Below are 16,886 nucleotides of genomic sequence, written 5' to 3'. Positions count from 1 at the left end.
GGTCCTGGTTCTACTCTCTGAAACCAAGCCTATAAAAGTATGAAGAAGTTATTTATTTCACTACAAGAGTCCCTCAAATATTTGAACACAGACAGCATATTTCTCTTAGTCTTTTATTTTCTGTATTATGTGCTAGTCCTCCCCAACCCCTGCTCATTGCCTATTTCTTTAAATATTCTTTAAGTCCAAGGTTCTTTAACCTCCGTTTTCCCACGTTTGAACACACTTTAGTTTGTCAACATTCCTAATAAAATGAACCATCCCATAGTGAATGCAACAGTGTATTTGTTAACTAGTAAGTCTTGTTCAAGAGAGAGAGTTTGCTTTGTAGAAAAAGCAAGGGACCAAGTACAGCAGAATTTGAGTTCTCTGGCTTTTCTAATGAGTGACTTGCTTTTTGATTTTAAGCAAATAAATCACTGTAGATTTCTCAGTATAATGAGGGAGCTGAAATTTTTTATTTGACCTATGATTTTATTCATTTTTAGCATCTAGAAATGAAAGCACAGGTAAGAAACCTCTGAGAAACTTCCTTAATTAGGAAATATAAAGCAACTGAGACTTTCTGCTTCCAAATGAGTGAGGCTTTAAACTAAGTTTTTTTGTGACTTGAAAAGAATTGTTCAGTTTTGAATCAGATTTGTGCTTGGAGGGATATACATTTTTCCATTTGCATGGATCAATGACCCCTAACTCTGATGTCAGAAATTTTCCAGTCCTGTGTTTTAGATCATGCAGGTTTGTGACTTAATGTGCAATCTCCAGGAGTTGGAAAAATTCAAAACATATGGCAGCTCAGATGTTAGGTTAGGGAAAATAAAAAATTAAAACTTTTCAGAGCTCTTTGGAAGATGCTGTATATATTTTTTATGTGATTTGTGTATATGAATATGTTTGGAAAGATGCCACTTGGGAATGAAATCTTAGGAAAGATATATCTTTAAATGTTAAGTCCACCCTAGGTAATAGCAGATGTTGCGAGTAAAATGGGAATTTGTTCAAAGCCAGAGATTTAAAAAATACATGTTTTCTAATTGCAACCTTTAAACAATGGCAACAAGTGACAGCTGCTTTTCAACAGAAATTGCAAGAGAGTGAGGGACCACGTATTAGTAAATTCAGGAAAAATTACTATGATAGATATCAAATACTAATTTCTAGGATATTTCCAATCTGCAGGGAAATTTCAGCTAAATTGTGTCAGTGGTACTTTTATCCAGGAAAGAAAAAATTCGAGCTCTCCAGTTCTATGGGTCATAGCTTACAAAATAATTCACTTAGTCAAAACTTCCCCAAATGATTTGTGATACAAGGCATCCTGCTGGAAAAAGAAGTTTTCTGTGGTTACTCACTCACTGCTACACATATGGATGGAATAGAAAGTGTGAACACAGGAGGAGAGATTTGGCAGGACTTTCTTCTTTAGAGTTAGTTCTGAAATATTTTTTTTCTAGGATAGCATGTTTTACGTGTCCTGTTAATTAGGGAGCACATAAAATAGATGAATAAAGTTCCTAATATTCAATGATATATTACAATTTGACAGCTATTTTATTCCACAGGTATCTGAAAAAGTTCTAACAGTACACATTAAGTCATTTTGCTTTCATGGTAATCATGCTCTGTTTCTTAGGTTTACAGGGTTTTGTTTTCCTCTCAATCTCCATGTATGTTCTTTTTTTTCCCTCCCATGTTGTGATAGATATTTTACTCCCTTCTAGCCCAGGGACTACTACTTCAGATTGCTTTTCATATCCATACTGCTGCATGTTTCTGTAAGTAAAGTTTTTTAAAATTAAGGTATTATTGATATACAATCTTATGAAGGTTTCACATGAGCAACATTGTGATTTCAACATTTGTCCATACTATAAAGTCCCCCCCTCACCCCACTACAGTCACTGTCCATCAGTATAGTAAGATGCTATGGAATTATTACTTGTCTTCTCCATGCTGTGCTGCCTTCCTCATGACCTACCTATATTGTGTGTGCTAATCACAATGCCCCTTAATTCCCTTCTCCCTTCCTCCCCACCCGCCCTCTCCCACCCCTCCCCTTTGGTAACTGCTAGTCCCTTCTTGGGGTCTGTGAGTCTGCTGTTGTTTTGTTCCTTCAATTTTGCCTCATTGTTATGCTCCAGAAATGAGTGAAATCTTTTGGTACTTGTCTTTCTCCATCTGTATTCCTTAAATCCATAGCTCCTCACCTTTTGGGGGGTGTTTCTGGCAAAAATAATTTCACCTGAACTTGCCTTAACCCACACTTCTATATTTACTGGTGGAAGGACAATATTCCCTCTGCCTAAATACATAATTTATTTTCCATCCTCTTGATTCCACTCCATTCTCCTGCCCTTCCCATAACACACATACAATGCTCCTACTTTCTCAGCCACACACTCAGGCACACACACACCATTTGTATGACTTCTCAGACATTTTTCCCCCTCCACGAAATGAACAAATGTTTGTAAACTGTAGAGCACTATATAAATTTTGTTGTGACACTGGTGTTTCGTAGACCATTAATCTGAATTAGACAAAGCAAAGTAACAATTTATTTGGCCACTGAAGACAACAAAACAAATTATTACTCTGAAACCATGCCCCCTAATTGTTGGAACCCAGATTCTCTGACAACCCCCACCCACTGTCCCTTCTCTTTCCCAATGACAACTGGAGGAAGGGACTTCGTAAACCCTCCTGATTTTAGTCATCAGTTCTATTAACCATCAGAAATAACACTTATTTTTTATGAGCCAGGCTCACTTTCCTGGCTGATTTCACAGTTCCTACTTCAGGACTGTCACTGTAGCTGTGTAGTGGTAACAGTTCTGCTCTCATATTACCACCTCTACCTGGGCAATGTGTTGTTCTGAGGTCAGCAGATCTCTCCCAAGGCAAAACCTTTCATTGTGGAGGGCTTAGTAGGGCCAAGCCCTGGGACTGGTGTGTGAGCATCGCTTAGCTGCTTCTCCCCTGAGCCTAGTCCCTGTGGCTGCTCTTGTTGCTTCTTGCTGAGTCTGCTGGATGCAAGTGAGTCTTCCTTAGGGTGCCTAGCATTGGGGCTGAGGGGGACCTAACCTCAGCACTGAGCTACTTTTATTCCTTGTGCACTTCACCTCTTCTCCCAGAAAGCTATTCTATGTTCCCAGGATTAGTGGGAACCATGAATTGCCAGAATTTCTAGAGAATATCTTCAGATTTAGCTTCTTCCCTTCTCTGGTGATTATTAATGGTGGCAGCTGCTGCGAGGAAACTGATGTATCTGTTTCTTTTTGCGGTAGCTTCAAATGCTAGGCAAAGATACAGCACTCCGAACCTTCTTCCAGGGGTCATCCAAAATGGTAAAATACATGCTATCACATGCACTGTGCTTTTTCAATGCTTTGATGTATTTAAACATGTGAGAATCTATGATTAAACGCAACCCAACTCAACATACATCCCAAATGAATAATTATCTGCCACTTGCAATAGCATCTCTCACCACTCCCCTCACCCCACCCACTCCCTGGAAAGGATTCTAGGCAGATGCATTATTTCTGTCTCTTCATGGTCTCATTTCTGTTATTCTGTCCATACCACAATCTGTCCAGTATCTTAACTGGTTACTTATATCATTGCATATCTTTATTAACTACAGAATTGTATCTTCTCTAGAAATGATCTTATTTCTAAACAACATGCGAACTATATGAATTAATCTGATCATATTACTGCAAGATCCTGCCAATTATTTTTTGTCTTTAGATTAAAAAATGATAAAGAATGCTTGTTTTGCATTCTTTTTCTTAATCTAAAGCATATTACTGCAAGCATATTATTGCAAGATCCTGCCAATTATTTTTTTTGTCTTTAGATTAAAAGAAAACAAAGAATGCTTGTGCTTAAAATCTGTTTTATACTCTGATTCTTGACATTCAAATACCTTTAAAAATATCTGTCAGTGGCTTTTCAAAGTTTCTTTGAGTATTCTTTTTGCAGGTATAATGTATCCCATGTTTCATAAAGACAAACTTATATAAAAGTGTATACAATTCTGGATGCCAGCATCTTGATTACAATAGATAAAGTCTAAGACTTTTAGGTACTGACTGAAGGAATGTGTTAATTCTTATTTACCCAGGGAGTTTGGCAAAAGAATTTGCAAAGAATGACTAAGCCTAGGATACTCTGCAGTGACAAGTATATACCATTTATTACACAAATCTAAATACAACTAGCCATAGAGAATATGCACTGGTTACCAGTCTCCACTTTACACCTGAAAAAACTGGTATTAATTTTTAATTAGGAAGTAATTCTATTCCAGTGTGGAATACTGCTCTTTGTCTCAAAGTTTCTGTGCTGGGATGTTTGCTGCTTACTTTAGGGTTTGTGTTACCACATTTTAGACTCTACTTATGCAATTACACAAAGAACAGCCATTTGAATATTGCATCTTTATCAACTGACTTCTATGGAAGGCTTATATTTCTTGAAATAATACACTGACTGGCTGTGACTGTGTTTTGGATCCAATTGGATCACCCTGTCTGGTAGTCCCATTAGAATCAACATTCTTGGTTTGGGCGATATTTTTAAATCATTTTGGCTGGAGAAGCCAAGTTCTACCTGAAAAACAAACAGATCTTCTGAAATATGGGTAGTAAGGTCTTGTGCATCACCATTAAACATATTCCTTAGTACTGGAATTTAAGGAAGTACTTTCTGATAAATTTATATCTATTATTTTATTAGTTACATTGAGACTTACTAAATAATGAACAACTGTCCTTCGATTTGGTCTTTATTCATTTATTCTTTTGGTAGTAATGCACATACTAAATGTATAGATAGCACTGGACTCTTCCACACAGAATTGTGCATAACTCTGTAAAGCTTTCTTTCCTCCCAAGAAGCCCCTCATACCAGATTCCATTACTTTCCTTTCTTTTCCTTTCCTTTCCTCATCTTTTCTCAGGAATTAATCCTACAACGTTCAGATTCTTTCAAATGATCTCCTTACATCTTCTTTTCTAAGTCTGACAATAGCATGACACATTTCTGACTGTTACTAAGAGAAATATACTCCTGAAACTTCAACATTTCTTGGTCCTGCTTCTCTAGAGTCATTAGCACCAGTTTTTAAAAATCAATGCCTCCTGATCAGAGTTTTAAAAGACTGGAGGTAACAAAATAGTGAAAATTTTGGTTATGTTGAGTTTATGAGCCAGAACCCATGGCATCAGTTGTATTAGCAAAAATGTATATTGTTTCTGTGTGTGAACACCTGTTATTTTTGTCTGCAAGCTCTTCCAGTCTTTTTGGAAATTACAGCTGCCTCACCACCCTTTTATTTGAATTGGGCCCCTCCATTAACCTTAATTCACATGGAAAAAAACTTGTTCTATCATACTCAGCCCCAAGTGGTTCAAAGACCTGAATTTAAGAGCTAAAACTGTAAAACTCTAAGAAGACAACAGTGGAGAAAATCTTCATGATACTGGATTTGGCAATCACTTAATGGATAGGACACCAAATGCAGAGGCAGCAAAAGAAAAATAGATAAATTGGATTTGATCAGAATTCAAAGGATACAATCAAGAAAACAAAAAGACAACCTATTGAATGGGAGAAAATATTTGCAAATCACATATATGATAAGGGATATATATCTAAGCATATATACAAGCGTGTATTGTAAGAACTCTGACAACTCAATAACAAAAAGATAAATAACAAGAAATTGGCACAGGACCTGGATAGACATTTTTTGAACGAAGATATTCAAATGGCCATTAAACACATGAAAAGATGCTCAGTATTATCAGTCATTAGGGAAATGCAAATCAAAACCGCAGTGAGATACCACTTCACATCTACTAGTATGGCTAATTTTTTTTAAATGGAAAATAACAAATGTTAGCAAGGTTATGGAGAATTGGAACCCTCCTTAATTTTTACTGAGAGTGTAAGATGTACAGGACCTGTGGAAAATAGTTTGGTGGTGGTTTTTCAAAAGGTTAAACTTACAGTTACCTATAACTCAGCAATTCCACTCCCAGGTTTGTATTTCAAGAACTGAAAGCAGGGACATTTGTACACTAATGTTTGTAGCAGCACTATTCACAACAGCCCAAAGGAGGAAACACTAACGTCCATCCAAGGACATGGATAATGTAGTATATATATACAATGGACTATTCAGACTTAAGAAAGAATGAAATTCAGATATGTTCTACAACTCTGACGAACTTTGAAAATATCATGGTAAATGAAATAAGCTAGACACAGAAGGACAAATATTGCATGTTTCCACTCACAGTAGGTATCAAGAAGAGGCAATTTCATCGAGCGAAAAGTAGAATAAAGGCTACCGGAATCACTGGGGAGGGAGTAAGCTCTTTATTTAATGAGAACAGGCCATAGTATAACTGCAGCGATATATTCAAAACTAATTATAATCTTTTGGAAAGAAAGAAAAGAGGCGGGAAGGGAGAGCGTGGGGACCCTGACGATCCATTGCTTGGAGCTCGGCTTAGCCAGGCTGGGGGTCCTCCGAGGGCCGGTGAATAGGCGCTCGCCTCTGGGAACTGGGAGTCCCGGGGACGGTGGGAACTGGTTCCCCGGCGTCTCTCAGGGGAGGGAGGACCGTGACCCCGGGTGGAGGCGGTCGCGGCGGGGGTCGAATTTGGAGCCGCCTTCCGGCCGAGAGCGCAGCGGCGGCTGAGTGGTGGGAAAGCCGCCCCACGCCGGCGCGCCGCCCCTCAGCCGAGTTCCAGTCAGAAGCGCGCCGAGGCCTGAGGCGCGCCCCCTCCCGCCGGGCCGAGCGGACGCGGCGGTGTTGTTCTGGTGACTCCCGGCGGCCCCGGTGTCTGCCTCCAGGTGTGCTCCGCCCCGAGCGGTTGCCGGCGGGGCCCGAGTGCGCTGTGGGCCCGGTAAGCGGTGCGCCACACGCCGGCCGTGAACCGGCCCTGCGGCTGGGCGTCTGGGGGGCTTGCTGGGATTTAGGGGCCCCCGGGACGTCCACAGGCTGTTTCGCCTCGGCCCAGATCCGGGTCCGGGCTGGAACCGGAGGCCCCTTGGATCCTCGGGAGGTGGTGGGGGTCCGGCGCCCCGCCTGCTCGGCCGCCTGCCTCGGAGGCGGCGCTCATTCGCCCCCGGGTTACCCTCCTGCTGGGTCGGGCTCCTCCCAGGCATTTCTGGCGGTTGGTTCGAGGTTATGCTGCTTTTAGCTTCTTCACTGACTACCGGTGTCTGGCAAGTCAATACTTTATATCTGAGTTTCAGCACTTTTGAAATGAGCATATTTCTGAGAGTAAAAACTGTAAGGAAAATAACAGGTCTGAAAAAATTTATACACTAAGGTTTACAGAAGATAACAAAAAGCTAAACTGTCACAAAGATAATAAGATAAAGGTACTACTGGTCATCTCAAGAGACAGAAAATTATGTAGTCACAGAAACAGTTTAAGTATTTTAAGAGTTATCAATTAGAAGAGAAGCAAACACCAAATGTATACACATATAAAAAATTTATATATAAATTTCTTTGCAAATTTGGTGCAATTGGTATAAATGGTATAAGAATTTTATACCATATGGTGAAACTAAAACTGAAAATAATCTGACATGGAAACTTAGAAAACCTGAAATTTAAATTCACTTAATCTGAAATCTAGCATCTCGTACAAGCATATATTGAAATGTGGCAAGGTTCCTTTTAGGAATTGAAAGGAAAGGGGCGACACACAGCAGCAATTCACCGGAGAATTCCGCTTTATTAGGGAAAGGTGCTGGGTTATATAGGAAGGGGCATGAATTGATTGAGGTGTCACTTCTACAGGGCTGGTGGCTGTTGGCTAGGTGCTGGGATTGGGAGGGGGGCGAGTGGTGATTGGGCTTCAGGTGGCGCTGGCGGGAACCGAGGACCCCCCCCCCCAAGAGAAGCCGGAAGTTTGCCATCTTACTCGTGGGGGCCCTTCATTCCCCCCTTTCTCCTCTATGGGGTTGTGGGCGTTGCTTTCTCTCTGGCTGCTTCCTGCTGAACAGGGGCGGAGAAGGGAGTGAGGGCTTGAGGATTGGGAGGAAAGGGTTGATAGGACTCCCCACAGTAAGGACGAGTAGATGTGGACTTCTTCAGGTTGGAAATCAATGAAGGTTCCCTGTAACCATAGGTCGAGGACCTGTTGATTCCAATGGTGCCAAGAGGATATGGGTGTCAGGAGCCAGGCGTCTGCGGCCATTGTTTCCAGGAACAGTTTCCAGTGGAGAGAGGGGTCCATCTCAGCGTGTGGTGAGGAGGTCACGTGAGGGTGAGGGATCTTCTGTGGCCAGAAGCAGGTAGTTCCTGAGTAAAATCTGGTTGAAAGCTTGATTAGAGATTTTTCCGACTTGGGGTTTGATGAACTTTATTATACAGGGTAAGAAGAGACAGGCGAGAAGAATGATTATTATGGGGCCTGCAATGGGCCAGAGCTAGGTGAGGAGGGGTTTTGTTAGTATTGAAGAGAATGGGTTGGAATTGGAAGCAGAGTGGAGGCTGGAGGCAAGGTCAGTGAGTTTGGTGATGTCAGTTTCTACAATGCCGGATTCGTTGATGTAATAACAGCACTCTTCCCAGAGGAAGACGCAGGTGCCGCCCTTCTCGGCTGTAAGCAGATCTAGGGCCCGCCGGTTTTCAAGGGTGACCTTAGCTAGCGAAGTGACCTGTCTTTGGAGAGAGGCTAGGGAATCGGCAGTGGATGTCAGGGCTCCCTCAAGTTTGGTGTTGAGATCTCTAACTGCCCATAGAGAGTGACCCAAGGCTTCTCCCGAAAACCGTGCCCCAATGGCTGAGGTGATCAAAGAGATACCAACCATGATGGGAAGGAAAGCAGCTCTTTTTGTGCACGAGGGCAAGGGAGGTTGGAGCTCAAGAAATTCTGCCATGCTGTAAAGTGTAAGCTGTGGGATTAGGGTGACGAGAATGCAGGGTATTGGAGTTGAGAGGCAGTGAGTTGAAAAGACTGCCATTACACCAAAAGAAGTGTCCCGGTTGCGTAAAAGTCTTAGAGCCGGAGGTAGGGGTGTAGATAGAGAGGCAGTGAAGTGCACTTGGAGGGGGGTGGAGTTGGGCCTACACAGTGGTGGATGGTGAGATTATCTGCGTATTCTGGTTCCCATAGGGGTATGTCTGCCAGGGGGCGGAGGGGTTGTCCTACTGCATGGAAGGAGTAGTTGGAAATATTAAGGGGCACGGTGGCCAGCAGTGGGCGCTGTAGTGATGCACACAAGAAACAATTGGCGGTGTTAAGGGTGTGGTTAAGAAAGATGGTGGTGTCCTGAGTGAGCTGTAATGAAGAGTAGGAGAAATGGGAAGAGGGGCGGGGATAAGAAGATGAAGAGGCGCTGTCAAGAGTTTGGATAGTGACTTTTTCGGAATGTCTGATATCTGATGCAACTTGAGAGATCTGGGAATGAGAGGGAACATACTTTCGAGAGATATGAAGGGTACTGTGGGGAGGTCAAGGACCCCCCGTAGTAAACTGAGGCTGTGACTCTGGCAGCCCATCAAGTGTCCCAGGGATCTGGGATTGATAAATCCCATTGGGATATTTCAGGAAACGGTTGGAGGAGTAATACTGTGGGTACTGGAAGTTACCCACGTAGTGAATGGCGCAAGACTAGTAGGGACATCTCCTGTAGGTGTCTGGCCATCGCCTGCAATAGGCTTGTTTTTGGTCATAGAGGAAGCAGAGGTAGGGAGAATAAGGGTAGCTGCTAGTGAACACTTCGGTGGAGGGAGGAAAGTGGAGGTATAAAGGCTCAGAGCAGCTTTTCAGAGGGCAGTCTGGTGTGGCAATGAGGGCAGTAACTTTTGTTTGATGCTGTGTGTAAGTCTGTCTGACTTTGAATCACCATACAAAGGAGGCTGGGGTGGTGGGGAAGACAATAGAAATGAGGGAAAAAAAGCAAGAGAGCAGTAAAGGAGGAAAAAGTCATGATTCGGGTATGGATGGCAAAGGGGGTGAACGGGATTTTGGAGGAAAGAGGACAGTAAGGTCAGGAGTCTGGAGGGAGGGAGAGTCTGTAAACTTTTGTAGGTTAAGAGATCTTTTAGGTGATGTGGGGACAGAATGGTAAGGGGCGCCTTGAATGTCAGTTTATGAGCTTCTTTCTGCAAGAGCTGTCTAGCGGCTAATGCTCGTAGGCAGGGGGCCCATCCCTGAACTGTGGGGTCTAGTTGCTTGGAGAGATAAGCTACTGGGGCAAAGGATGGGCCATAATATTGGCCTAGGACTCCTAGAGCTTGACTGGACCTCTCATGAATGTATAATGAGAAGGGCTTTGACAAATCAGGGAGATGGAGAGCTGGAGCTTCCACAAGGGCTTGACGGAGCTTAATGAAGGAGTGTCGGGGTGAGGATGATAATGGTTCTTTAGGGGGGCCCTTGCTGAGGTCGTATAGGGGTCTTGCCAACAGGGAGAAGTTAGGGATCAACGCTCTAAAATACCCAGCCAGGCCTAGAAAGGAAAGGATTTCTGTCTTGGTTTTGGGAACGGGCAGGTCAGAGAGGAGTCATTTTCTGTCTAAGGTAATGGACTTTCTTTGTTGAGACAGAAGGAATCCAAGGTAAGTGACAGAAGGGGAAGAGATTTGAGCTTTGATGGGTGATACCCGGTAACGTCTGGAAGCTAGAAGGTTAAGTAGAGAGGCAGTGTGAAGTTGAGACTGTTCCCACGAGGGACTGCAGAGTAGAAGATCATCTACATATTGTAATAAAGTGGACTCGGAGTGATCATGATGAAACTGTTTGAGGTCCTGAGCTAGGACTTGTCCAAAAGTATGGGGACTATCTCAGAAGCCTTGTGGCAAAACTGTCCAAGTAAGTTGTTCAGAATGTCTGGTGCATGGGTCCGTCCAGGTGAAGGCGAAAAAATCTTGGGAGGAGGGGTCCAGAGGGATAGAAAAAAATGCGTCTTTGAGATCTAGTACTGAGAAGTGGGAGGCCAAGGCAGGGATCTGCAATTAAAGGGTGTACGGATTTGGAACTAAGGGATGGATAGGGACAACGACCATGTTGATGAGGCGAAGGTCTTGGACAAGGCGGAAAGATCTGTTGGTTTTTTTAACAGCTAATATGGGGATATTAAACAGGGAGTGAGTGGGTCTGAGGTAATTTTTGTTTAAGAGATCTTGAATGATGGGTTGGAGGCCAGTGAGGGCTGAAGTGGTTAGGGGGTATTGGGCCTGACAGATATACTGAGAGGGGTCATGTAACTGATAGAGGCAGGAGGATATAGAGCCACGGAGGGGCTTGTAATGTTCTAAACTTTGGGATTTACAGGGTGTATGAGGGCGGAACCGGAGCTTTTTCATTGGGTAGAGGGGGGTCGTCAGCTATGAGGGCCATCAGAAAGGGAGTACTGGGGGCTGTGGGAGTGGATATAGTTATGGAAACGTGGAGGAGAGAAAGGATGTCCCGTCCTAGTAAAGGGATGGGACACTGGGGCATAACCAGGAAGGAGTGGGAGAAAGGTATGGGATTGTCTTGGATTGTGCATAAAAGGGGGGGTTAATGGGAAAATCTGTTTACCTCTTAACCCCGACTATAGGAGTAATGGCAGGCGTGGTAGGGCCCCGGTATTCTCGCAAGACTGAGAAGGTGGCTCCTGTATCTAGGAGGAAGGAGATGGGGTGACTGTCTACTGTTAAAGTAACCCTGGGCTCCTGTTTAGTGATGGAAATGGTCGGGTGAGAAGCCCCCGGGCCCCATCAATCTTCTTCTGCCAGCCCCAGTATGGTGAGCTTAGGATGGGGGTTGTTCGTCCAGCTTCCCCTTCGGGTGGTTGGGCAATCAGACCCCCAGTGGCCCTTTTTGTGGCATCTGGGGCATGGGGTGGTAGGAGATCTGGGGGAGGGGCACGCCCTTGACCAATGTCCCTCTTTTCTGCACTTGAAACAAGCTCCTGGGGGGGGCTTGTTTGTAGAGGGGCGTCCAGGTTGTGGTTTTATCAGCTGGGTCAACATTTGGAAATTGGCCTGATCAGCCTTTTGTTTATGGCCTTCCTTCTCCTCCTCCCGGTTATGGAAGACTTTAAAGGCCACTGTTAGGATCTCAGTCTGTGGGGTAGTGGGGCCCTGTTCTAACTTTTTGAGTTTAGCTTTAATGTCGGGGTAGCTTTGAGCTAGGAAGTATGTCAGAAGGACATGTCTTCCTTCAGGTGTTTCTGGGTCCAGGCTGGTATACTGTAATATGGCTTGAGTGAGTCTGTCTAAGAACTCGGAGGGGGTTTTGTCTCTCTTTTGAATTATGTCTTGGAGCTTTTGAAAATTGACTACTTTACAAGCTGCCTTTCTCAGACCTGCTATTAGGCAGGAGGTGAAAATATCTCGAGAGCGGAGACCCACGGCAGTGTTATAATCCCAGTGTGGGTCTTGTTCGGGGACAGCAGTGGGGCCAGGGGGATAGGTGGGGTCAGTCCTGTGGGTTTCGGTAGTGTGCATTTGGGCGAAGTCCCAAACTTGTCTACGCTCTTCAGGGAGGAGAGTATTGGCCAGGAGCATGAAAATGTCATGATGCGTGAGGCTGTAAGACTGGAGGGTCCATTGAAACTCCCTGATGTATGTCGTGGGATCAGTGGAAAAGGAACCTAGGCATTTCTCTAGTGGGGCTAAATCTCCTAAGGAGAAAGGGATGTGAATGTGCACGATGCCTTCAGATCCTGCTAACTCTCGGAGGGGGGCGATAATTTTGGGAGGCTCTTGGGACCGAGTCTGAGGGGGACTGAAGGGTTCTGGCTCAGTCTGTGGGGGAGTGACGCGGTCTAGCCGTTCCTAGTCAAGCAGGTCCTGAAGTGCGGAAGGGGGCCAAAGAAAATAAAGAAAGATAGAATCGGACCCACGTGTCGCCAGCCAGCAGCCCAGCTGCTTCCCTCTGCCGCTCTAGTTGGGCTTGAACTCATGACTCTGAGGTTAAGAGTCCCATACTCTACTAACTGAGCTACAGCAGGGCTCCAGTTAATTGCTTATGGAATGCGTAAACAGAATGTTCTTTGTTCTCCATTCCTGCCACGTTGGCAAGTGGGGGAAGGGCATAGCTAGAAGCAGGGGTGGTGTTTCTACACATCTTCAAGGTCTCTCCCTATTTTCAGAGTGAGGAGTCTTGGCTCATCTTCGAGGACAAGATATGTTTTTGTGGACAGATAACTTCTAAGGACTGCACTGGTTGTTCTCTAGCTTGTGCTTTCCCACGCTGCATTCAGACATGGGGGAAGGTGCTTTCCCATTCTCCCTACAAACATGTGAGAAGACAAAGGCAGTCCCTAACAGGGAGAAACAGGTGATGAGGGCAAAGACGGAGGAGGCCCCCGGGACCTAGTTAAAGGGGGGCTGAAAGGCTCAGGCTTAATCTGTGGGGGACAAGGTGAAGGAGGTGAGATGGGGGAGGAGATGGTGGGGGAGGAAGGGAGAAGGGCTGTTGTAGGAGAAGAAGGGGAAGGGAGTGAACAGGAGGCTTCTGCGGGGGTGGCGGCTTGCAGGCTAGGAGAACTTGGGAGGGAGCGGTGGGGGGGGGGAGGAGGCGGAAAGCTTCAATATAGGGAATCTCCTTCCATTTTTTCAGGCGCTGGCAGTAGTTAAAGAGATTGCGAGTGATGTTAGGATCAAGAGTTCCCCCTGCGGGCCATTGGTTGTTATTGTCTAGGGGGTATGTCGGCCAATCTTGGGAGCAATATTTACGGAGAACTTTTGGTTTTATATCAGGCGTCAGGGAGAGGGTAGCCAGATGCTTAAGCAGGCATTCAAGAGGCGAAATTTCAGGGAGGGATGAGGAGGCTCCCATGGCTAAAGGACAGAGAAGGAGACAAACAGGGGAAGACGAACGGAGATCCTCGGACTGGAAGCAGACCGCAAGGAGACAAAGGGCATTCCCGATGATCTTTGGTGGTCTGCGGAAACTCGTACACGAGTCGGAATTTCTTAGGAAGTGTGGGTCGTCACCCAGACTTCCCTAAGAAGGCAGTTTGCCGGAGTCATGAGGTACCTAGTGCTAGGAATTTTCGGCAGACAGAACAGATTTTGGCGGATGGAACAGAAGGAGGGGGGGGGAAAGGAGCGTTCTCATCTGCAAAGGAGTCACCTCGTTTATGGCTGTTGGAGGAGGGGCCTGAGGGCCTGCCGCAGCCGTGAAGGCCTGAGGTGGGGATTTATGGCTGTTGGAGGAGGGGCCTGAGGGTCCTCCACAACCGTGAAGGCCTGAGGCGGGGAGAGTTCCCTCCTCATCCCCGAGTGTCAGGGTCTTGCCGGACGATCACGGTCAATGGCACTGCGATAGCTCGGGGAAGAGTGGCCCACTCTGGGGGGAAACTTACTTAAAGGCCAGAGAGGAGTGGTGAGTGTGATGAGCCAGCGCCGGAAAAAGAGGATGAGGGCAAGCTGCTGCTGGTGTCGGGGGAAAGACGGGGCCCAGTTGGGGTGTCCCGTCTCCTGGGTTTCAGCACCACTGAAAGGAAAGGAGCGACACACAGCAGCAATTCACCGGAGAATTCTGCTTTATTAGGGAAAGGTGCTGGGTTATATAGGAAGGGGCATGAATTGATTGAAGTATCACTTCTACGGGGCTGGTGGCTGTTGGCTAGGTGCTGGGATTGGGAGGGGGGGCGAGTGGTGATTGGGCTTCAGGTGGCGCCGGCGGGAACCAAGGACCCCCGAAGAGAAGCCAGAAGTTTGCCATCTTACTGGTGGGGGCCCTTCAGGAATGTTTTTTAAAAAAATATTTATTTACATAACTAAAGTGCCAAATTCATCATCTTATGAACCTTCATGATGGGGTTGCATGAATTCTGAACTAGAAAAAATTGACACTTATTTTTTGATAATGAAGTAGTTGTCCTCTTTTTTTTATATCGAACCATAGTTAATATACAATATTAATTGTTTTCAAGTATACATAGTGATTCAACAGTAATCTACATTATTAAATGCTTACCCCAAGAGGTCAACATAGAATGATGTTATGAAACTATTGATTATATTCTCTATGGTCTACTTTCATACCCCGCAAATTCACATTTTAAAATTGAAAATTAAATGTTTGGGGGAAAAGTTAAAAATTTTAGAGTTGATGGAAAATTATTTTTGTAAACCGATCATTGCTAGTGCATTTATTACACCATGAATTCTTGTGGATCATTTAAATTTGCCAGCCACTGTTCTGCATTATTGAAGTATATTAATGAGCAAAAAGTCCCTGCTCACTCTATAAGGAAAAATATAAATAAAATGAATGTATAACACCAATTATCAATCAGTGCTATGAAGGAAAACTGTACAATACAGGGATAGAGAATTTTAGAGAGGGCATGTTTTCTTTCATGGGGTGCATCCATACTAAAATACATACATGATTTTTTTCTTATTACAACTTTTTTATTAAGGTATTATTGACATACATTTATGAAGGTTACATACAAAAAACAATGTGGTTACTACATTCACTCATATTATCTAGTTCCCTGCCATACCCCATTGCAGTCACTGTCCATCAGCGTAGTAAGATGCCACAGAGTCCCTACTTGTTTTCATCTCCTCTGAGCTACACTGTCTTCGCCATGATCCCCTTCACCCCATGTGTACTAATAATAAAACTCCTCAACCCCCTTCACCCTCCCCACCAACAGTCTCCCCCACCCATCCCCTTTGGTAACTGCTAGTCCCTTCTTGGAGTTTCTGAGTCGGCTTCTGTTGTGTTCCTTCAGTTTTGCTTCATTGTTATACTCCACAAATGAGGGAAATCTTGGTACTTGTCTTTCTCTGCCTGGCTTGTTACACTGAGCATAATATCCTCCAGCTCCATCCATGTTGTTGCAAATGGTAGGATTTGTTTCTTTCTTATGGCTGAATAGTATTGCATTGTGTATATGTACCACATCTTCTTTATCCATTCATCTACTGATGGACACAAGTTGCTTCCATATCTTGGCTATTATAAATAGTGCTGCAATAAACATAGGGGGTGCATGCGTCTTTTCGAATCAGAGAAGTTGTTTTATTTGGATAAATTCCTAGGAGTGGAATTCTTGGATCAAATGGTATTTATATTTTTAGTTTGTTGAGGAACCTTCATATTGCTTTCCAAAATCGTTGAACTAGTTTACATTCCCACCTGCAGTGTAGGAGGATTCCCCTTTCTCTGCATCCTCGCCATCATTTGTTGTTCTTAGTCTTTTCGATGCTGGCCATCCTAACTGGTGTGAGGTGATATCTCATTGTGGTTTTAATTTGCATTTCCCTGATAATTAGTGATGTGGAGTATCTTTTCATGTGCCTCTTGGCCATCTGAATTTCTTCTTTGGAGAATTATCTGTTCATATCCTCTGCCCATTTTTTAATCAGGTTATTAGCTTTTTGTTTGTTGAGGCATGTGAGTTCTTTATGTATTTTGGATGTTAACCCCTTGTCAGAAATGTTGTTTACAAATATATTCTCCCATACTGTAGGATGACTTTTTGTTCTGTTGATGGTTTTCTCTGCTGTACAGAAGCTTTTTAGTTTGATGTAGTCCCATTTTTTAATTTTTGCTTTTGTTTCCCTTGACCAAGGAAATGCTTTCAGGAAAAAGTTGCTCATGTTTATATTCAGGAGATGTTTGCCTATATTGTCCTCTTAAGAGTTTTATGGCTTCATGATTTACATTCAGATCTTTGATCCATTTCGAGTTTACTTTTGTGTATGGGGTTAGACAATAATCCAGTTTCATTCTCTTACATGTAGCTGTCCAGTTTTGCCAACACCAGTTGTTGAAGAGGCTGTCATTTCCCCATTGTATGTCCATGATTCCTTTATCATATATTTATCGACCATATATGCTTGGGTTTATATCTGGGCTTTCTAGTCTGTTCCATTGGTCTATGGGTCT

The sequence above is a fragment of the Manis javanica genome, chromosome 4 (assembly GCF_040802235.1).
Source record: "Manis javanica isolate MJ-LG chromosome 4, MJ_LKY, whole genome shotgun sequence".
Taxonomy (NCBI): domain Eukaryota; kingdom Metazoa; phylum Chordata; class Mammalia; order Pholidota; family Manidae; genus Manis; species Manis javanica.
The sequence above is the reverse complement of the archived record's forward strand: the minus strand, read 5'-3'. Positions refer to the sequence as shown.